This window comes from Lactuca virosa, chromosome 9, assembly GCF_052849685.1.
Source record: "Lactuca virosa cultivar CGN04683 chromosome 9, Lactuca_virosa_CGN04683_v6, whole genome shotgun sequence".
Classification (NCBI taxonomy): domain Eukaryota; kingdom Viridiplantae; phylum Streptophyta; class Magnoliopsida; order Asterales; family Asteraceae; genus Lactuca; species Lactuca virosa.
In genome coordinates, this window is record NC_136434.1 from 167,618,038 (window position 1) to 167,640,820 (window position 22,783).

Below are 22,783 nucleotides of genomic sequence, written 5' to 3' on the forward strand. Positions count from 1 at the left end.
ATTGATGTGCCGGTTAACCACACACGCTCCATCGATACTATGATAAACATTAAGTCACCCTTTACCTACCTTGTTAAGTTCAAGTTAGTGTGCCGGTTAACCACACACGCTCCACTAACGCCTTAAACAAAGTGTAAAGTGTAATTTCATGGATTAGCACCTTATTCACATTTTCCTAAAATAACTAAGATTGGGAATTCAATAAAGTTTAGTTACTTTAGTATTATCATTATACTTTTAATGAGAATTTATAAGTCCTTGTCCTACCCGTTCGGCTAACGACCCTCCACCGATCAAGGAAGCGGTGGGTGAGAGTGGACACCCATTAAGTTGCCATTTTATAGGCAACAACCTTATACCCCCCTTATAGACCGGCTTCGTGAATGAGGCGTACTAGCGGTAAGACGACTTGATCTTATACATATATAAATATTATTAAACTTATAATATTATAAAGTATAAGGGTTGAATTTTAACTTTTAAAATTCTAGGGGTTGGAACTAAAGTTTTTAATATGACTTTACATGTTCCAAAACTTGAGGGCAAATTTTGTAAACTTTCAAAACGTTTCATTTCTCATAACTTATGAGTTAATGGTTATTAAAAATGAAGACTCTTCATTTTTTGTAACCTATGTGTTCTTTTAATGGTTATTTATAAATGTGACTTTTGGTTATCCATAACTTAAGAACTAGTTATGGACTCCATTAAAACACATAAAGATCAAGAATTAATCTAATCAATTATTAGCACATAATTTCTATGATCTTCTAAACTCATATGTTTATGAATGTTCATATAAAAAATTTCAAGAATCGTAAGTACATATACAAAACTTGAAATTTTGATACGAGCTTTTGAACAAAACTTCGATTTTCAAGTTTTTTTTTTTTTTTTTTTTTTTTTGCATCAAGTATCAAATAAACAAACCAGGCTCTGATACCACTGATGGGTTTTCATCATTCTAACACTCCTATGGTGTACATGCAACCCTAGAAACCTTGGATCTATGTTTGACTAAGATACATGCAAATAATTATTTTTCCAAGGTTCTTATCCTAACTAGCATGGCATGGGGTACTTGAATCAAATAAAACTAGTAGAATTACTTACCTTGTAGTAGTAGTTGATTGCTTGGAGTTTGAGAGCCTAGCACCAATAATTTGGATGCCTCAAATGGAAGTCACAAATCACCACAAACTTGGAAACTTGAGAGAATAGTCACAAACTTCTTGAAATCGGCCCTCTTAGTTTACACACATCAATTAGTGTTATTTCAAGAACCAAAGCCTCCTTTATATAGTATGGTGGATTAGGGTTACATCCATGTAAACCCTAATACCCATGTCTTTTCATTTCCATGAGATCCATGGGTTAAAGCCCCATGGAGTATCCATGGACTTTCCATGCAAGCCTAGCCCATTCCAAATAAGCATTAGCCCACACTATATAAATACAAGAGCCCATATTTAATTAGTCATACTTTTGATCTCTAAATTAATTCTAAATTAATTATAGATCAACACTAATTAAATAATATGATTTTATATTAATATATTAGAACTTATAATATATTAATAAATCATAACTTATACTATTCTCAAAAGATTATCCGTAAATTGCTCGGGTGAAGTGCAACCCAAATGGACCATGCCGGGTCGGGTCAAGTACATACCAAATATAGTTATGGACTTAGACACTATCTCCAACACCAACCTCCTCCCACCAATCTCGTGCTCTGTCCTTCAGAAGACAGGAGGCAAGTCGGACCTTGTCCCCCTCCGGACACCGGATCGTACGGAAAGCGTTGGCGACATCAGCCAACCATCTGCCGCTAGCAATGGGGTCCCTAGCCCCATGGTAGTCTGGAGCTCCACAAGCTCTGAACTCCCGGAATGTCAATGTACACGCTCCCAACAAGGCCATCATCTCTGTGCGGAAGGCTCCAAGCCTCTCATCCAAAATCTCCAGGATGCCCTCCTTGACCGTGCCAAAGATCACAGGAGTCTGGTCTAGAATACTGCACGTAACCTCCGCTGATACAAACTCCCTCATCCGCTCCTCGAGGTGCTCGGTCCCTGAAACCGAGCCCGATCCCTTTCTGACACCTGACCCATCCACTGGTCCATCTTGCAATGTCGCCATACTGAAAACATGCCGTAACAATCATCAAAATGCATATCACTGATGAGGGATCACACACACACTCTACAAGTTCCCTGGTTTCATCTCGACTCCTCTTGAATCGAGTACAGATCCTTTGCTTTCAGTAGTATGGGCCCCTACTACCTTCCACATCTATCCGTACTTTCCTTAAGAATTGCCTCGACTCCACCAAGTCCCTTACTACTATTACTGCTCCCAGCACTATTCTCATCCTAGGCTTGCCCTAGGGTAATCCTCCAACCCGCACCCAGTCCTCAGCTACTGAAGGTATCTTCGTAATGCCAAGTAGCCACTACCTGAATACCATCACATGTGACGAGGCTCAGATAATCCTTTGAGTAAAAGACTCGGCCCTACAACGGTTAGACTCAGACGAGAGCTGCGCAGTAGGGTCAAATCCAGAACTCTGAGATTATTCAACCCTGATCACATGTGACTTAACGTATTCACCTAATGGCTACTCCCATCACTCAGAGTCCTATAAAGCACAAAGCAAGTAGCATTCAGACAAAAGGAAAATCTAACCATAACATAATCAAGCAATCATATTCACATATCAAGAATCTGTACTAGCATGCGGCATAAGCTCATATAATCAGGCATAACCTAAACAGGCTATCCTACCACTGTCTAACCAATACTATCATGCAGCTCAAAAGCACATATAACAGGCACATAAGGCATCCTTCGTAGATCCTTAGTCCTATTCTAGCATGATGTTCTACTGAAACTGATAAACTTAACATAAACTTGTATGGGTATTTTGGGAGAACTTACTTGAGCTCGGCTGATTGCATGCACCACACCCTTTTCTCTTTTTCAAAAACTCTTTTCTTTTTAAGTTTATTTTTCAAAAATTCATTTCAAAAATGTTTTTCTTTTGAAAACCTTATACCATTTCCTTAGTTTGAGTTCAGACACACCCGAAAGTGTGTCCGAATCCCTCAAACCAAGGCTCTGATACCAACTTGTAACATCCCAAAAATCATGACCAAAAATTTCTTTTAAAACATTACTAATCCATAGTATTAAGTCATTCAAACATACAAAAAGGGGTTATATGACAAATCAGAGTATCTTTTCCAAAACACTTATTCATTTTATCAGAGTAAACATCCCATGCTAAACTTCTTGGTGTGTGCCATGCGATCATCCCGAGCTCTTCATTCCGCTATCGGAAATACCTGAAACGAAAACTGAAAACCGTAAGCACGAAACTTAGTGAGTTCCCCAACCTACCACATACCATACATATCTACTGATCCATACATGCCATCATGAATACAATAGTTTCAAACTATTTCAAAGTGTTATATATTACATAACTTCCTAGGATTCTATAGTTTTATACATATGGGAGTACAAAATACAATAGTTTCAAACTATTCAAAAGTCTTCTATCAATACAATAGTTTCAAACTATTCAAAAATCTTCTATCAGTATATAACTATACTAGATGCTTATCTCCTGCAATTTCTTAAACATTGAGAGGGTAAGCGGTGACGCTTAGTGAGTCCAATAATAGATACAATATAACGTTATGCCATATATACTTCAATACGGCAGAAGCAAAGAGGAACAAGGAACAACAAAGGCATAATGCGAAAAGCTTTCCATATCAATCAATGAGACATAACAATTTCCATATTTGATATACAATCAATAAAGTTTCAGCACAAGTGGCACATAAAATACTCAAGAATATCATTTTGCTAGAATATTCAGGCTTTCAGCCTTATCTTAGCATACTGCCGAAGCCAAAGTGATGCCTATGTCATATACTTCATGGTCAACGGTACATACCAATACCCAAGTGATGCCTATGTCATACACTTCGTGGTCAGAGGTATAGCCTTGCTATAAAAATAGTAGAAATAATAACATGAGATGATAACATGGAAAAGCACATAGCACACATATAACACATAACATACAATTGTTCCTATATATTAAACTCACCGTGAAATAACCGGGGGTTAAAATAGTAATTTGGGTAGCACTTCGGCTCTAAATATGACTTCCTTCGTTGAAAACCGGGCCCTGCGAGGGTTGGGCTTCGAAACCGAAAAGATAAATTTTTCGGGCTTCTCGGGAATTTCGGGGCGTGTTTCGGGCTTTGGAATTAATACCGGGGCTTCGGGGGAAGTGGAAGTAGAAGAAATATAAGTTTAGGGGTGAAATTTGCCAATTTTCTAACATTTACCCGGGAGGTCTCGCACCCTTATATAGGTGCGAGCCTTGGATCCGAAGCGAGGGGGAGAGGGCAGGTGGCTGCGAGGCTCGGATGCGAGAAGGCTGCGTGCCGGCTTCGGATTGGTCCAGCACTTCGGACACGGGGCATTCAGCAGCGATGCACGTCGGAAGATCATTGGACCACACCCTCGGTCGAATCAGCATGCGACACGCGAGTCTGGCACGAGGTAAGCATGCGAGGATCACGTGACCAGCTCCAATCCATGTGAATTTTCTCGAAAATTGCACCCAATCCTTCTAAAATCTATAACTTTCGCATACGGGCTCCGTTTTTGACGTTCTTTATATGCACGCGTAGGGAAATTATGCTCTACGACTTTCGTTTAGACTTCGTCGGCTAATTTTGACTTTATTTTTATTATTATTATTTTTAACAGACCGGGACAGGAAAATCCGTTAAAATTTCATAACTTCTTCATCCGACGTCCGTTTTCATCAGACTTTTTACCGTTGTACTACTATTGACGAGACCTTCGATTCTCGTTTAGGTTGTGTCGGCTAAAAAATCACTCGATCTAAAATTCGAGTTTTTAGCTGTCTACTGATAAGCTGAAACTTAGAAAAATCATAACTTCCTCATACGAAGTCAGATTTTGGCGTTCTTTTTATCAAAATTCTCGGTTTAACGAATACTATGACTTTCATTTAGATCACTAAGACTAAAAAGTAGTTTATCAAAAACTCACTTTTTACATCATTCGGCACCGTGCCAGTTTTGTCGCGGATCTTCGATTAGTCATAACTTCTTCGTTATAACTCGGATTTCGATGAGGTTTTCGCCTAAATGTTTCTAACGAGATTATCTACAACTTTCAATAATTAAATTTTACTTATTTCAAATTTTATATTTTCGTTAAATTTCGATATTTTAACTTTTAATTGGAATCTCATAAGACTTCCAATATTTTCCGAGTGATTCTAAACATAGTTTTACCTTATTTCTAGTAAAAACTATCTGTTAGAACTCAATACTCAATATCACATAACATTTCATAATATTATTTACTTAAAACACGATTTCAAAACGTGTATGTTACAAATACCTCCTCCGTTTAAGAATTTCGTCCCCGAAATTACATCGATTAAAATAAATGGGGATATTTCGCTCTTATCTCATTCTTATTCTCCCAAGTATAGTTTGGGCCTCGATGGTGTTTCCACTTGACAAGCACCAACTCTACTTCTTTATTACGTAGCTTAGTCGTTCTTTCGTTTACGATCTCTTCAGGCTCTTCTACATAAGTTAACTTATTATCCAGTTTCACCTCGGATAATGGAACTGCTTCATCATACATGCTTAAGCATTTGCGCAGATAACTCACATGAAAGACATCATGAATACCTACCAAATCTTCAGGCAATTCCAAGCGGTATGCTTGTTTACCAATCCTCTAGATGATTTTGAAAGGAACAACAAATCTAGGACTTAGTTTTCCTTTCTTTCCAAATCGCATAAGACCTTTCCATGGGGATACCTTCAACATTACGAAATCACCCACCTGGAATTCTATTGGTCGCCTCCTCTTTTCCGTATAGGACTTTTGTCGATCCTGGGCGGCTTTCATTCTTTCTCGTAGAATTTGAATCTTGTCGGTGGTGTCTTGAATCATTTCAGGGCCTCCAAGGATTTTTTGTCGTATGTCTCGCCAACATAATGGCGTACGACATTTACAAACATATAATGCTTCATATGGTGTCATTTTAATTGAAGCGTGGTAACTGTTATTATACGAAAATTCCACAAGAGGTAAGTATTTATCCCAGTTACCACCGAACTCCAAGACACATGCACTGAGCATATCTTCTACTGTTTGGATTGTTCTCTCCGTCTGACCATCTGTCTGGGGATGATAAGCTGTTGAGAGCAACTCGAGATCTCAATTCACGTTGCATACTCGCCCAAAAGTGAGAAGTGAAGCGAGTATCACGATCAGAAATGATCTTTAGTGGCACACCATGTCTTGCAACAATTTCATCCAAGTATACTTGTGCGTATTTCTCCATTGGAGTCGTTTCACGCATGGCAAGAAAATGAGCGCTTTTCGTCAGGCGGTCGACGATTACCCAAATGCTATCATGCTGTCTCGCAGTCTTTGGCAATTTGGTAATAAAATCCATGGACAGTTCTTCCCATTTCCATACAGGAACACTAAGACCTTTTGGGGTTCCGTAAGGCTTTTGGTGCTCTGTTTTGACTTGTAAGCCTACTAAGCATTCCTGTACATATCTTCCAATGTCTCTCTTTAATCCAGGCCACCAATAATCAACTCTTACATCATAGTACATTTTACTTGTACCAGGATGTATTGACAGTTTAGATTTATGGGCTTCATCTAAAATCTTCTGTCTTAATCCACCAATCTTTGGAATCCATAGCCGATTCTTGAATACCTTCAATCCTCGTGGATCATCAAGTAAAACATCGGTATAATGTACCATCCCTTCTTTCTTCATATTTTCTGGCTTTAGGGCCTCTACTTTCCATTTCTCTAGTTCATCTAGAATAGTGAACTTTATTGTAGTGTGAGTAATAGCATAACACATACTATTACGATAAACCTTTCTGCTAAGTGCAGCGGCAACTACATTAGCCTTTCCACGATGATACAGGATTTCACAGTCATAGTCTTTGATCAGCTCCATAGCTCGTTGTTGTCTCATATTCAGAGTTTGCTGACTGAATATATACTTGAGACTTTTGTGGTCGGTAAACAATTGGCATTTTGTACCAAAAAGATAATGCCTCCAAAGTTTTAGGGCAAATACCACTGCAGCGAGTTCGAGATCATGAGTGGGATAATTCTTTTCATAATCTTTCAGTTGTCTTGAGGCATAGGCTATCACTTTACCACGTTGCATCAACACACAACCGAGTCCCAATCTTGAAGCATCGCTATATACGGAGAAATTATCATCACCTTCTGGGAGTGATAAGATTGGAGCATGAGTCAAAAGATCTTTTAGGGTTGAGAAAGCTTTTTCTTGAGCTTCACCCCATTCGAACTTCACTTCCTTCCGTGTAAGACTCGTGAGAGGTACGGCTATACGAGAAAAGTCTTTAATGAATCTCCGGTAATATCCTGCGAGAACCAAGAAACTACGAATTTCGGAAGCATTACGGGGCACTTCCTAATTTTGAATAGCTTCGATTTTGATAGGATCTATGGATACACCGTCACTAGAAATCACATGGCCGAGAAATTGAACTTGACGAAGCCAAAATTCACATTTTGAGAATTTAGCATATAGTTTCTCATTTCGAAGAAGTTCCAATACCGCACGAATATGAATGGCATGATCAGCTTCAGACTTGGAATAGATTAGAATATCGTCAATGAATACGATGACAGATTTATCGAGCATTGGGCGGCATACCCGATTCATCATATCCATGAATACAGCAGGAGCATTTGTTAAACCAAACGGCATGAGAAGGAATTCATAATGCCCATATCGAGTACGAAAAGCAGTCTTCGGTACATCCTGCTTGTGAACTTTCAACTGATGATAGCCAGATCTTAGATCAATCTTTGACAAATAGCTAACACCCTGAAGTTGATCAAATAAATCATCAATGCGAGGTAGTGGGTACTTGTTCATGATAGTCACCTTATTTAGCTCACGATAATCAATGCACATCCGCATCGATCCGTCCTTCTTCTTGACAAACAATACCGGAGCACCCCAGGGAGAGGTACTCGGTCAAATAAAGCCTTTGTCAAGTAATTCCTGCAGCTGGATCATCATTTCTTTCATCTCTGCTGGGGCGAGACGATAAGGAGTCTTTGCAATCAGAGCAGCACTAGGCACAAGGTCAATTCGGAATTCTACTTGCCTGTCCGGAGGAAGTCCAGGCAATTCTTCGGGAAAAACATCTGGATATTCTTTAGCAATGGGAACATCATTCACCGTTTTCTTCTCCTCTTTTGAGACATCGACTGTGTAGGCCAGATAGATAGAACACCCTTTCGATATGAATTTACGAGCTTTGAGGAAAGATATTATTTTTAAGGTTCTTTGTTCACCATAGACATAGATAGGATTTTCCCCTTCAATGGGAATACGTACTATCTTTTCATAGCACAAGAGTTCGCCGTGGTTCTTTGACAACCAATCCATGCCGAGAATAATGTCAAAGTTGGGCAAGGAGATAGGAATTAAATTAGCAAGAAAGTTGTAGTCTTCAATTTCTATAACACAATTCCTATAGACTTTATCGGCAAGTAATGATATATTTCCAGCAGTATCTACGTGAAATGGTTGCGCGAGTACATAGCAAGCAATTCAAAAGGAATGCGCAAATTCATAAGACACAAAAGAATCTGAGGCGCCAGAATCAAATAAGATGTGAGCAGGTCTAGAGTTAACAAGAAATGTACCCGTTACAACATTCGGGCCCTCGCGTGCCTCCGCTGAGGTACTCTGGAATGCACGGCCCTTAGCTTTTGGCACCTCCTCCTTTTTAGTTGGAGTACCCTTTGATTGTTGAACAGGGGCTTGACTTCTCGTCGGTTGTTGAACAGAAGCTTGACTCCCCGCCCTTTGACTAGTAAGAGTAGGGCAGAAACACTTCCTGTGGCCAGTAACACCACATGCAAAGCATGTAACACCTTTCATTGGACATACGGGCCTCTTGTGGCCTATTTCTCCACATCCATAATAGACCACAAATCCTTCCTCTATTATGCATTCGCCCGGATGATTCTTTCCACAATTTCGACAAGCTGGCGACTGAAGAGAAAAAGATTGTTACCTGCCGCGGCCACGAAAAGCACTATGAGATTGTACTTGCTTGCTAGGTTCAGATCGAACGGATTGAGTTGGTGGAATAGGGGAAGAAGGACCAGTCCTTTCAGTACGTGGATGTTTAGGAACACTAAGAGTTGCACCACGTATCTCTAAGTCATGCTCACGCCTTCGAGCATACTCAACAGCTTTATCAAACGACAGAACATCCCGATTGGCTACAAAATTATGGATATCATGTCATAGTCCCTCTAAGAATAACTGAATTTTCTCATATTCAGTTGGAATATACTTTACAACAAACCGTGCTTTTTGATTGAACTGAGTTTCATACTCATTCACAGTCATTCCTCCTTGTTTAAGCTCGAGGAATTCCTTCTCCAATCTCCTCCTCATATCTAGAGGACAATACTTCCCTAACAAACGAGTTTTGAACCTCTCCCAGGATATATTCTCCTGGCCATACTCGTTGAGAGCTTCATATGTTGCTTCCCACCAGACCAATGCTTCTCCGATGAGCATTGCAGAAGCATAGTTAGCTTTGTCTTCATTATCCACATAAGAGATACAAAACACTTTCTCTATGTTCTGGATCCAGGTAAGAACAACAATGGGATTAAGAACACCAGAAAACTCTGTAGCACCACTACTCCTGAAATCTTTGAACGAGGGACGCTTCACCTCCCCTTTTGAAGATTCTCCAGTGGCTTTCTCTTTTCCTTTATCACCATTCTTTTTGTGTTCTTCGAGAGTCTGTCGAATAACACCGGTAAGTTTACCCAAGAGTCGCTCCTCACGAGGAGATACTGGAGTATTCACTTCCTCAGGTTGAGGACCTCCACCAACCTCAGGGGTATGGCTACTAACCTGTTCAGCCATTGCTCTGCAATATGGAGTAACATTGTATTTTAGAACATTAGGGTTTATTATTACCTAATACTTTTACTTAAATATTTCCTATGGTTTGTATCCATATATTTACAATGATTAAGTTCATATATTGAACTTCCAATAGTTTAAGTCTAAATACGAATCCGTGGAATTTAAACCACTGCTCTGATACCATGATTGAAAGACCCTCACTTTCGTATTTCTGAAAATTGTTACTCCAAAACATGCTACGTGCATATTCATAAAAAAACAATATTTTATATTGATAAAGTGATTACAAACTACTGGATACAAACCAACTATTTCAAAGTGTTATATATTACATAACTTCCCAGGAATCTATAGTTTTATACATATGGGAGTACAAAATACAATAGATTCAAACTATTCAAAAGTCTTCTATCAATACAATAGTTTCAAACTATTCAAAAATCTTCTATCAGTATATAACTATACTGGATGCTTATCTCCTGCAATTTGTTAAACATTGAGAGGGTAAGCGGTGACGCTTAGTGAGTCCAATAATAGATACAATATAACGTTATGCCATATATATACTTCAATATGGCAGAAGCAAAGAGGAACAAGGAACAACAAAGACATAATGCGAAAAGCTTTCCATATCAATCAATGAGACATAACAATTTCCATACTTGATATACAATCAATAAAGTTTCAGCACAAGTGGCACATAAAATACTCAAGAATATCATTTTGCTAGAATATTCAGGCTTTCAGCCTTATCTTAGCATACAGGCGAAGCCAAAGTGATGCCTATGTCATACACTTCATGGTCAACGGTACATACCAATACCCAAGTGATGCTTATGTCATACACTTCATGGTCAGAGGTATAGCCTTGCTATAAAAATAGCAGAAATAATAACACGAGATGATAACATGGAAAAGCACATAGCACATATAACACATAACATACAATTGTTCCTATATATTAAACTCACCGTGAAATAACCGGTGGTTGAAATAGTAATTTGGGCAGCACTTCGGCTCTAAATATGATTTCCTTCGTTGAAAACCAGGAGTTTTCTTGAAAACCGGGCCCTGCGAGGGTTGGGCTTCGAAACCGAAAAGATAAATTTTTCGGGCTTCTCGGGAATTTCGGGGCGTGTTTCGGGCGTTGGAATTAAAACCGGGGCTTCGGGGGAAGTGGAAGTAGAAGAAATATAAGTTTAGGGGTGAAATTTGCCAATTTTCTAAAATTTACCCGAGAGGTCTTGCACCCCTTATTTAGGTGCGAGCCTCGGATCCGAAGTGAGGGGGAAAGGGCAGGTGGCTGAGAGGCTCGGAACAGGTGGCAGCTGGGGCGAGGCTTAGATGCGAGAAGGCTGTGTGCCGGCTTCGGATTGGTCCAGCACTTCAGACACGGGGCAGTCAGAAGCGATGCGCGTCGGAAGATCACTGGACCACACCCTCGGTCGAATCAGCATGCGACACGCGAGTCTGGCACGAGGTAAGCATGCGAGGATCACGTGACCAGCTCCAATCCATGCAAAATTTCTCGAAAATTGCACCCAATCCTTCTAAAATCCATAAATTTCGCATACGGGCTCCGTTTTTGACGTTCTTTATATGCACGCGTAGGGAAAATTATGCTCTACGACTTTCGTTTAAACTTCGTCGGTTAATTTTGAATTTATTTTTAATATTATTATTTTTAACAGACCGGGACAGGAAAATCCGTTAAAAATTCATAACTTCTTCATCCGACGTCCGTTTTCGTTAGACTTTTTACCGTTGTACTACTATTAACGAGACCTTCGATTCTCGTTTAGGTTGTGCCTGCTAAAAAATCACTCGATCTAAAATTCGAGTTTTTAGCTGTCTACTGCTAAGCTGAAACTTAGAAAAATCATAACTTCCTCATACGAAGTCAGATTTTGGAGTTCTTTTTATCAAAATTCTCGGTTTAACGAATAGGGAAAATGACTTATATGGGTAACTATGTTTCAAAATCGTTCAAAAAATACCATTCAAGTTTGGTGTGTCCAAAAAACACCATCCAAGTAAAGCATTTGTACAAAAAACACCAACGAAGTACATTCTTTGTTCAAATTAGACCTTTGGTAACCGGCAATTACCGGTAAAAAATAAGTAAAGGAAAAAAAACAATAGGAAAATGACTCAAAGAGGTAACTATGTTTCAAAATCGTTCAAAAAACACCATCCAAGTTTGGTATGTTCAAAAAACACCATCCAAGTAAACGTTTTGTACAAAAAACACCAACAAACTATATGTTTTGTTCAAATATTACCCACCGGTAACTGGTTCTTATAGGTTAAATGATAACTTGGCTTAACTATTATGACATGGCATAATAATGATTGACAAAACAATATATGATATATTCCTCCTTTAAAAACCGATTTAGGGTTTCTTCATGAACGAATGACTTATTCTTCTCCTATGATTGCTCGTCTTCTTCTAAAGTGATGATCTCGAACTCAAGTCCAAAACCCTAATTCTTAACTTAAGGCAAAAGGGCTCCTTTACCCCTGCCTCAATGGACCTCCCTCCGCCTAAGGCCCATATCCATAAAAAGCCCAAAAAGGCATCCAAGCCCAACTACAAGGCATCTAAGGCCTAATATGGCCCAAGAACCTCCAACATGGCCTTAGCCAAAAAATGACCTGCTACAATCAGGTGGGCCCGAGGCCTAACTTAAACAAGTCTGTGCATAGTCCCATCATATCCGGATGTCGAGCCAGTACACCCGTCGTAATCCTAACGTACGCCCAACGTACTCGGCTAGGGTCAAGAACCACCAATCTTCCGAAGGCCATACTTCTTCATTCTAAGTGTGATTTCGTCATTATTTATATCTATGAGAGCTAATTTAGGCATCAGATAGCCATACCGAGGGTTATGGCCTTCAGAAGATTGGCGGTTCTTGAGCCTAGCCGAGTACGATGGGCGTACGTAGGAGTACGTCGGGCATACTTGCATGAAATCCAGATCGCAGAGGCTTCAACATATGTTGGGCGTATGAATGGACTTGTTTAAGTTAGGCATCAGGCCCACCTGATTGTAACAGGTCATTTTTTGGGCTTAAGGCCATGTTGGGGGTTCTTGGGCCATATTAGGCCTTAGATGCCTTGTAGTTGGGCTTGGATGCCTTTTTGGGCTTTTTATGGATTTGGGCCTTAGGAGGAGGGAGGCCCATTGAGGCTGGGGTAAAGGAGCCCTTTTTGCCTTAAGTTAAGAGTTAGGGTTTTGGACTTGAGTTCGAGATCATCACTTTAGAAGAAGAAGAGCAATCATAGGAGAAGAAGAAGTCATTCGTTCATGAAGAAACCCTAAATCGGTTTTTAAAGGAGGAATATATCATTTATTGTTTTGTCAATCATTATTATGTCATGTCATAATAGTTAAGCCAAGTTATCATTTAACCTGTAAGAACCAATTACCGGTGGGTAATATTTGAACAAAACATATAGTTCGTTGGTGTTTTTTGTACAAAAATTTACTTGGATGGTGTTTTTTGAACATACCAAACTTGGATGATGTTTTTTGAACGATTTTGAAACATAGTTACCTCTTTGAGTCATATCCTATTGTTTTTTTCCTTTACTTATTTTTTACCGGTAATTGCCGGTCACCAAAGGTCAAATTTGAACAAAGAATGTACTTCGTTGGTGTTTTTTATACAAATGCTTTACTTGGATGGTGTTTTTTGGACACACCAAACTTGAATGGTATTTTTGAACGATTTTGAAACATAGTTACCCATATAAGTCATTTTCCCTAACGAATACTACGACTTTCATTTAGATCACTAAGGCTAAAAAGTAGTTTATAAAAAACTCACTTTTTACGTCATTCGGCACCGTGCCGGTTTTGTCGTGGATCTTCGATTGGTCATAACTTCTTCGTTATAACTCGGATTTCGATGAGGTTTTCGCCTAAATGTTTCTAACGAGATTATCTACAACTTTCAATAATAAAATTTTACTTATTTCAAATTTTATATTTTCGTTAAATTTCGATATTTTAACTTTTAATTGGAATCTCATAAGACTTCCAATATTTTCCGAGTGATTCTAAACATAGTTTTACCTTATTTCTAGTAAAAACTATCTGTTAGAACTCAATACTCAATATCACATAATATTTCATAATATTATTTACTTAAAACACGATTTCAAAACGTGTATGTTACATTACCCCGACATCGGATCCTCGGTCCGGATCCTATCCTACCGACTCATGCAAGAATCACAAAGACCTTTAGCATCCTAACATTCCTCGGGCCTCGCCCGACATCAGGTCGTAACCCGGAACATATATCAATAAGTGCCTAGGGCTAACCCCCGGGTCTTCCTTCTATACATAAGCATAAACATGAACATGAACATAATGGGCCGGCATTGTGGTCGTAGACCCATGCACACAGTGAGGAGACTCACCTCGCACTGCTAAAAACTCGTTGACCCTTCGCCTTCCCGAACTATCACTACCCAGAATAACATTTAGACCACAATAAACTAAAAGTCAACCCTGGTCAAACTTGGTCAAAGTCAACGGTCAAAGTCAACATCCAGTTGACCTGACTCGCCGAGTTGGTGTACCCACTCGTCGAGTCCATACTCTTCCAATCCCAAAACAACCCCGACTCTACTTGTCGAGCCTTGCAAGAACTCGACAAGTTCTCCTTCAACCATGCCACTGGGACCATCTTCAACCGACTCGTCGAGTTCACCATTGAACTCGTCGAGTTCATCATCCACATGTGAATGTCTCTAGTCTGTGACTCGCCGAGTTGTATGAACAACTCGTCGAGTCCATCTTCATAACTAAGAAGATTGCCTTATACTCGCCGAGTTCTTCCTTGAACTCATCGAGTACGATGAACTTCATAACCATTATGGACCCATACTAGTTGAATCCTTTACCAACTCCACTCACTGATCTGAATCATAAACAGAAGGGTTTGGGTTTGCGACCCGACTCGCCGAGTCCATGTACTGACTCGCCGAGTCCACCTTGTGACATTTCTATTCTGTCGATTATAGTCCATTCCAACACCTTCAACCCATAGATCTGGACTTCTAATGCCAACATTACACGTAAAGTTGCTAACTTTACGTGCATGCAAGGTGCTATGGATCTAAAACTCTTAATCCAAGCTAAAATGAAGGTCTAGGACATGAAATGGAGCCATAGCTGGATAAAGCTACCCACTCAGAGCTCCTCAAGCTCAGAAATGCCCAGGTTTGAAGTCCTTTTCGTCCTCAAAGGCTCAATACTCAGATTGGCCTTGGAAATGGCCCAAAAGTGGGAAAATACAAGCTAGAAAGGGAATCTAGATGATTAATAGCCAAGGTATAAGCTTTATACATTCAAATTATCTGCAATGCTACCTCAACTTTGGATCTATAGCTTCTTCTTGCACCACCAAGGTCCTTCTTCCTTCTCCAAGCTTCAACTCACTCTTAAGGCAAGAACTAGCTCAACAATGGAGTTGGGTGGCTAGGGTTTCGAGTTATGGACTAGAGAGGCTGCAAATGAAACCCTAGGAAGGAGAATAGGATGCTTAAATAGGGTACCAAGTCCTGAAATTAGGGTTTCTAAACCCAGACCAGACTCCCCGAGTCCACTTGCCGACTCGCCGAGTCGGTCACTTAATCCGCGACACGGAACACGCTCTGATTCGTCGAGTTCCTCCTTAGACTCGACGAGTTGATCCCTTTGACTTAGGGTTTTTCTTTCCTTTCCGGGTCTTCTGGATTCTGGGTGTTAGACGTACGCGTATCAAGGAAGTCACAACCCCTAGGGCTTTGTTGGGAGTTGTTTCCCCTGTTATGATATGTGTGTTATCTGATATCCTCCTGGTTTATTTTTAGTGTGGTGACTACGCATCGAGTTGAGGCTGGGTCTGGTTTGGGATCAGGAGCTGGTCGTCAGGGTGAGTCAGCTGCGTTGGATGACATGATCAGGGAGATCCTGCAGGAGGAGGTTGTTGCTCATTTCCTAGCTCAGTTACTAGAGATGTTTGGGTCTATCAAGACCACCGTGGTTGAGTACTTTGATGAGCGCTATGCTGCTTTGTCTGAGACTGCTGCTGCTGCAGCCACTGCAGTCGTTGCGGCTGCAGGGGTTGGATCGGATCGGGCATTTCTGTATCGGGACTTCGACAATACGAAGCCCCCAACTTTTGATGGGGGTGCAGGACCCGATCATTGCCATGAGGTGGCTATCTGATGTGGAGCGATGTTTCTTCACTTGTTCTTGTCCAGCTGAACAGAAGGTCAGGTGCACTCTGAACCTTCTGAGGACCGGAGCGAAGGATTGGTTGAGGCTTGCTACTAGTTCTTATTCTTCTGAGCAGAGAGCTGCTGTGTCTTGGGAGCAGTTCTATGAGATGTTCCGCTCCTGATATGTGCCGCTGGTGGAGCGTGAGAGGTTGGCCCATGAGTACCTGGAGTTGAGGCAGGGTTCTGAGATGGTGACGGAGATTACCAAGATGTTTACGGAGAGGGCTATGTTTTGCCCTAAGTTTGCTGCATCTGAGCAGGCTCAGATGACCTGTTACTTGAGCATGCTCAAGACGGAGATCAGACAGTTTGTTTCCACCCAGTGCTATGGTACTTTATTGGAGATGCAGGAGGCCGCCAGGCAGAATGAGATTGAGATTGATTTGCAGACGAGGGAGCTGAGACCAGCCCCGACGCAGTAGTAGGCTGCATCGAAGCGGTTTAGGGCCGTTGATTCTAGGTCGGGGAGTCAGAGAGTCCGTACTTGTGGGAAGTGCGGTAAGGTGCATGATGGAGCTTTTCGATCTTCTTCGGGATGCCATAAATGTGGCAAGCAGGGCCACATTACGAGGGACTGTAGGCAATAGACTCCAACTTCTGGCGTCAAACTTTGTTATCATTGTGATCAGGTGGGCTATATGAAGGCCCAATGTCCCTTGATTGCTTCCTGGCCGACGCAAGTTCTAGCCCTGGCTACTTTGAGGATCACAGATGGAAGTCAGGGCAAGGCGGAGCCCCCGAGGGCTCGAGGTCGCGCTTTCCAGCTTACTGCAGAGAAGGCCAGAGCAGCTCTAGATGTTGTGACTGGTATGTTTCTATCCAATATTCAGTTGATTATGTTTTATGTTATGCTTATGTTTGTACCTCTATTAGGTACGTTCCTAGTGAACTCTTTGCCTGCTCTAGTGTTGTTTAAATCGGATGCGAGTCGGTCTTTTGTGTCTCGATCGTTAAGTAGGTAGTTTGATATGCCCATTGGGGAGTTAGAGTGTCCATTACGAGTTTCTATCGCCAATGAACACAAGGTTTCTGCATCATCAGTATATCAGGGTTGTATTATGGAGATCTTCAGGGTGCCTTATCCGATCGATTTGATCCCTATCCCCATAGGGGATGTCTATGTGATTGTGGGTATGGATTGGCTGAGCCGTTTCGGTGTTATGATTGATTGTAAGGGCCAACGTGTGGTAGTTCGAACCCCAAGTGGGGGAGAACTGGTTATCTATGAAGAGGGCACTAGGATGGGTTCAGGGTTTTGTTCTACAGCCAGCGGTCGATAGTATATTCAGCACGGGTGTGCGAGTTATTTGGCTTATGTGGTGGATATGCGTGTTGGGGATCAGGTTTCAGCTTCAGAGGTCCCGGTTGTCAGGGAGTTTGCCAATGTATTTCTGGAGGAGTTACCCGGTGCGCCTCCTGTGAGGCAGGTCGAGTTCAGGATTGACCTTATGCCAGGTGATGCCTCGATTGCCAAGGCGTTGTACCGCTTAGCACCACCTGAGATGCAGGAGTTGTCATCCCAGTTGCAGGAGCTGCTAGGCAAGCAATTCATTAGACCGAGTACTTCTCCGTGGGGAGCGCCGATTTTTTTCGTCAAGAAGAAGGATGGTTCACACACCGGATGTGTATTGATTACCTGGAATTGAAAAAGATAACGGTGAATAACCGTTATCCCTTTCCACGGATTGATGACCTCTTTGATTAGTTGCAGGGTGCATCTTGGTTCACCAAGATAGATATGAGGTTCGGGTACCATTAGGTTAGAGTGAGAGAGGAGGACGTGGAGAAGACCGCGTTCCAGACTCTTTATGGGCATTACGAGTTCGTGGTGATGCCATTTGGGGGTTTTGAGGCGAGAATGGATTTATGCTAAGTTCTCTAAGTGCGAGTTTTGGTTACGAGAGGTTCAGTTCCTTGGACACCTCGTTAACCAGGATGGGATATTGGTCGATCCGGCCAAGATCGAGGCTGTGATGCAGTGGGAGGTTCCAAAATCTCCCTTGGATATCAGGAGTTTCTTGGGATTAGTAGGGTACTATCGGAGATTCATTCAGGATTTTTCCAAGATTGCAGTACCCCACACTCATCTGACGAGGAAGGGGGTGGATTTCCAATGGGGCCCTGAGCATCAGACAACATTTGAGACCCTTTAGCAGAGACTATGTGAGGCCCCAGTTTTGACCCTCCCAGAGGGAATTAAGGATTTTGTGGTTTTCTATGATGCATCCATCACTGGTTTGGGGGCAGTCCTCATTCAGAGAGGACGGGTGATAGCTGATGCTTCGCGGCAGCTGAAACCGCACGAGACGAGATATCCCACGCATGATCTGGAGTTGGGGGCTGTAGTCTTTTCCCTCAAGATTTGGAGGCATTATCTTTATAGGGTCCGCTGTACTATCTACACGGATCATAAGAGTTTAAGACATATTATGGATCAGCCAAACCTGAACATGAGGCAGCGCAGGTGGCTAGACGTAGTCAATGATTATGACTGCGAGATCCTTTACCATTCGGGTAAAGCTAATGTGGTAGCGGATGCTTTGAGTCGCAAGTCGTCTGGGTCTTCAGATGGGGTATCGTTTATGAGGAGATCAATGGATTCTCCGCTTTTGGGTTTGATTAGGGAGGCTCAGACAGAGGGTGTCCGGGAATAGAACTGGAAGATAGAGAGGATCAGGGGTGAGATCGCCATATTTGTTCCGGATAGTCGTGGATTGTTGACCCGTTGTGGTCGGGTATGGGTTCCTATGTCTGGTGGGGTCAGACAGATTATGTTGGAGGAGGCTCATAAGTCTCGATTTTCTATCCATCCGGACGCTACCAAGATGTATTGGGATCTGAGATTGAGCTATTGGTAGCCGTGTATGAAGAGGGAGATCTCCTGGTATGTAGAGAGGAGCATGATCTGCAGGATGGTCAAGGGTGAGCATCAGAGGCCGCATGGAAAGCTTCAACCACTGGAGGTTCCCATGTGGAAATGGGAGCAGATTCGTTGGACTTCATCACCAAGTTGCCGAAGACGACAAAGGGTTTTGATGCTATTTGGGTCATCGTGGATCGATTGACCAAGAGTGCCAACTTCCTGGCGATTCAAGAGAGTTGTTTGGCTGAGAGAAATTGGCCGAATTGTATATTTGCTAGATCGTTGCTCGCCATGGGGTTTTGGTCTCCACTGTTTCAGACCATGATGTTCGATTTACCTCCCGTTTTTGGCAGAAGTTCCATGAGGAACTGGGCACGAGCTTGCACTTCAGCACAACTTATCATCCGCAGACCGACGGTCTGAGTGAGCGGACGATACAGACCCTCGAGGATATGGTACGGGCCTGTGTCATTGATTTTGGTGGGAGATGGGACTCCTACCTACCTCTTGCGGAGTTCTCCTACAACAACAGTTTTCACTCCAGCATTGGTGCTCCGCCTTTTGAGCTCTTGTATGGGCGGAGATGTCGAACCCCGGTTTGTTAGGACGAGGTTGGCCACAAGGTTATGGGGTGGACTGAAGTGGTCCTTCAGACTACGGAGATGATTCAACAGATCAGGCAGAGACTGCTGACTGCTCATAGTCGGCAGAAAAGCTATGCCGACCGGCGCCGATCCGAGTTGGAATTTCAGGTCGGCGAGATGGTATTATTGAAAGTCTCACCTTGGAAAGGTGTGATTCGCTTCAGGAAGAGGGGGAAATTGGGTCCCCGATATATTGGGCCAGTTCGGATTATTTCCAGGGTTGGCAAGGTGGCGTACAGATTGGATCTTCCTGAGGAGCTCAGTCAGATTCACAACACTTTCCATGTTTTGCAGCTGTGAAAGTGCAAATTAGGTGGGGATGCGGTGGTTACCTTGGATGATATTCAGGTTGATGAGCACCTGAACTATGTCGGGAGGCCAGTATCTATTCTAGAAAGGAAGGTAATGGTTTTGCGTAGCAAGGAAGTACCTTTGGTAAAGGTACGATGGCAGCACCAGAGGGGCTCCGAGTGGACCTGGGAGCCGGAGGCTGAGATGTGGGAGTATTATCCAGATTTGTTCTCTGCAATAGACTTCGGGGACGAAGTCTAGTTCAAGTGGGGGTGAGGTATAACACCCCAGTTTTAAGGTATTTTCAAATTCATCCCTTGGTTTTAAATTATAAGTCAATTTGTTCCATAAGTCCAAGAATTATGCCTTGAAGCCCTAGTGGCATTTTGGTAATATGAACTGGAGGAGTACGCTAAGTGTACATATGTGTACGCTGAGCGTATTAGGGCGTGCCCTAGTATGCTGGGTGTACACTCACGTAAGCTGGGCGTACTCACGTCAGGAGGAAACCCTAAATTTTAGGGTTTGACGGGTATTTAAGCATCATATTGGATCATTTCCTTTCCACCTTTTAGCCTCCACTCCCTTGGGACGTTTTTGCAAACCCTAATCTTTGAGTGTGCATTTTGGAGCTCAAGTGTGTGCTTTTTGGTGTGTTAGAGGAATAACAAGATTGTTGGAGAAGCCTTGGTGAGGGAGCAACTTGTGGATCTGGGATTCTTACCTTCTTGAGAAGCTCCAGAAGGTATAAAGCTACAATCTTGCCTTGCTTTCTTTTAGATCTTGCCATGAGGAAATTATGTGTTCTTAATCCCTTTTCTTGGTGTTAATGAGTATGTGCTACTCTAAGACCAAAGGATTAGTCCTTTCTGAAGAAATGAGGTGCAATAAGTCATAAAATGCTATGTTGGCTCTATTGGTGCATGCATGAGGTCTTTAGTGGTTAAGACAAGCTAGAATCTTGATGTTTGGGCCTTATTAAGACATGCATGACCATAAAGCTGGAAACTTTATGGTTTGGAAAACCTCTTTGGACCTAGATCTGAAAGTTGGACGTTGGACTGAATGGGATAAGTTCTTAATCAAATTCTTGCATGGCCACCGTATACGCTGGGCGTACCAAGGCGTATGCTGGGTGTAGGTGGTCAATGGCGCGATTCCGATCAATGCAGAGTACGCTGCACGTACAACTGGGTACGCCCCGCGTACTCATCCCCTCAAGTTTATTTGTATCACAAGTGTCGATACGAAGCTACTTTACACTGAGAGATTAAGGAGATGTAGATCACTAGTGTAAATGAATGTAAGGTCTGTTTATGCTTATGTTTCTGTATTGACGATGACATCCTAAAGTTTTAAAAGAAATGAAATACATTTCCTCGGAAATGCTTTGATAACACATTTATCATATTTTTATGGGAACAAATTCCGCAACATTTTTATAAAAAGGGTACTCTGATTTTTAAATAAAGCATAAACAAATCAGTCTTTTATGGCCGTGAAAATGGGGATGTCACAAAAACTGAGGCACAACTCATAGGCACTAAAAGTCAATTCTGGCCCAATTCCTAAATTACACCCAAAGTCCAAATATGACCCAAAACCGAAAAGATATGTCATGTCAAAAATGGGTCCAAGTCTAAAAGCCCATCATAGAAAAAATCACAGCCCAACAAGGGCCCAAAGTCTCTAATTCCCAAAATAACCCGAAATAAGCCCAAGTCTTCCCTCTGGTGAGTACGCTCATCGTACCCTCGAAGTACGCCCAACGTACTCAAAAACCTCGTAGCATCGGGATCTTTGGTACGTATACGCAACGTACATATGCGTATGCCCTGTGTATGCCCCAGATGACCAACTTCAATTTTGAGGTCTTAATTGGTTAAGACATAACGTCCAACTTAAGATCTAGGCTCCTTAAAACGTAGTAAGCCATAAAGGTACCAACTTTATGCTTTTGCATTTCTTAATGGGATCCAAAACCCGATTTTATCCATCTAAACCCATAATATGACCATCAACATAAGCATGATTCGTCAAAATCTATCAAGATGTTTTTTTATGGTTCCTAATAACTCCATAATGGATACAATTTCCAACTTTATCCATTAGAATGGTCCAACCCACCAAGATCTAGTCTTCAAGTCTCAAAGGGACCAAAAATGCATCTTTTCCAACTTAATCCATTAAGTCCAAGTCTCAAGCTTTTAGATCTGAATTATTATGATGTTTAGATGGATAAAGTTTCCAAATTTATCCATAACAAGGTAACAAACTTTCAAGATCTAAACTTTATGCACTTAAAGTGACCAAAAGCTCACAACACCCAGAACTAGCTAGATCTAACAATTTCATCATCAAAATTCAAATTTTATACGTCTAGAAGAAAGATCAAGGTGAATAAGGTCTGGATCTACAGGCTCAAAATCAACCAATGCTTCTTCAATGAGTTCCTTCTTCTCCAAGGCGCACCAAGAACACTCCAAAACAATTAAAAACACCTTCGTTTTTCTCACAAGGCTTAATCTAGAATTAGGGTTTCAAGAGAGGTTGTTGGAGAGGTGGAGGCTGAGAATGGAATGGGTTTGGGGGAGTTAAGGAGCTTAAGTAGGACTCAAAACACGAAAATGGGGTTTGGGCACTAATCACGTATGC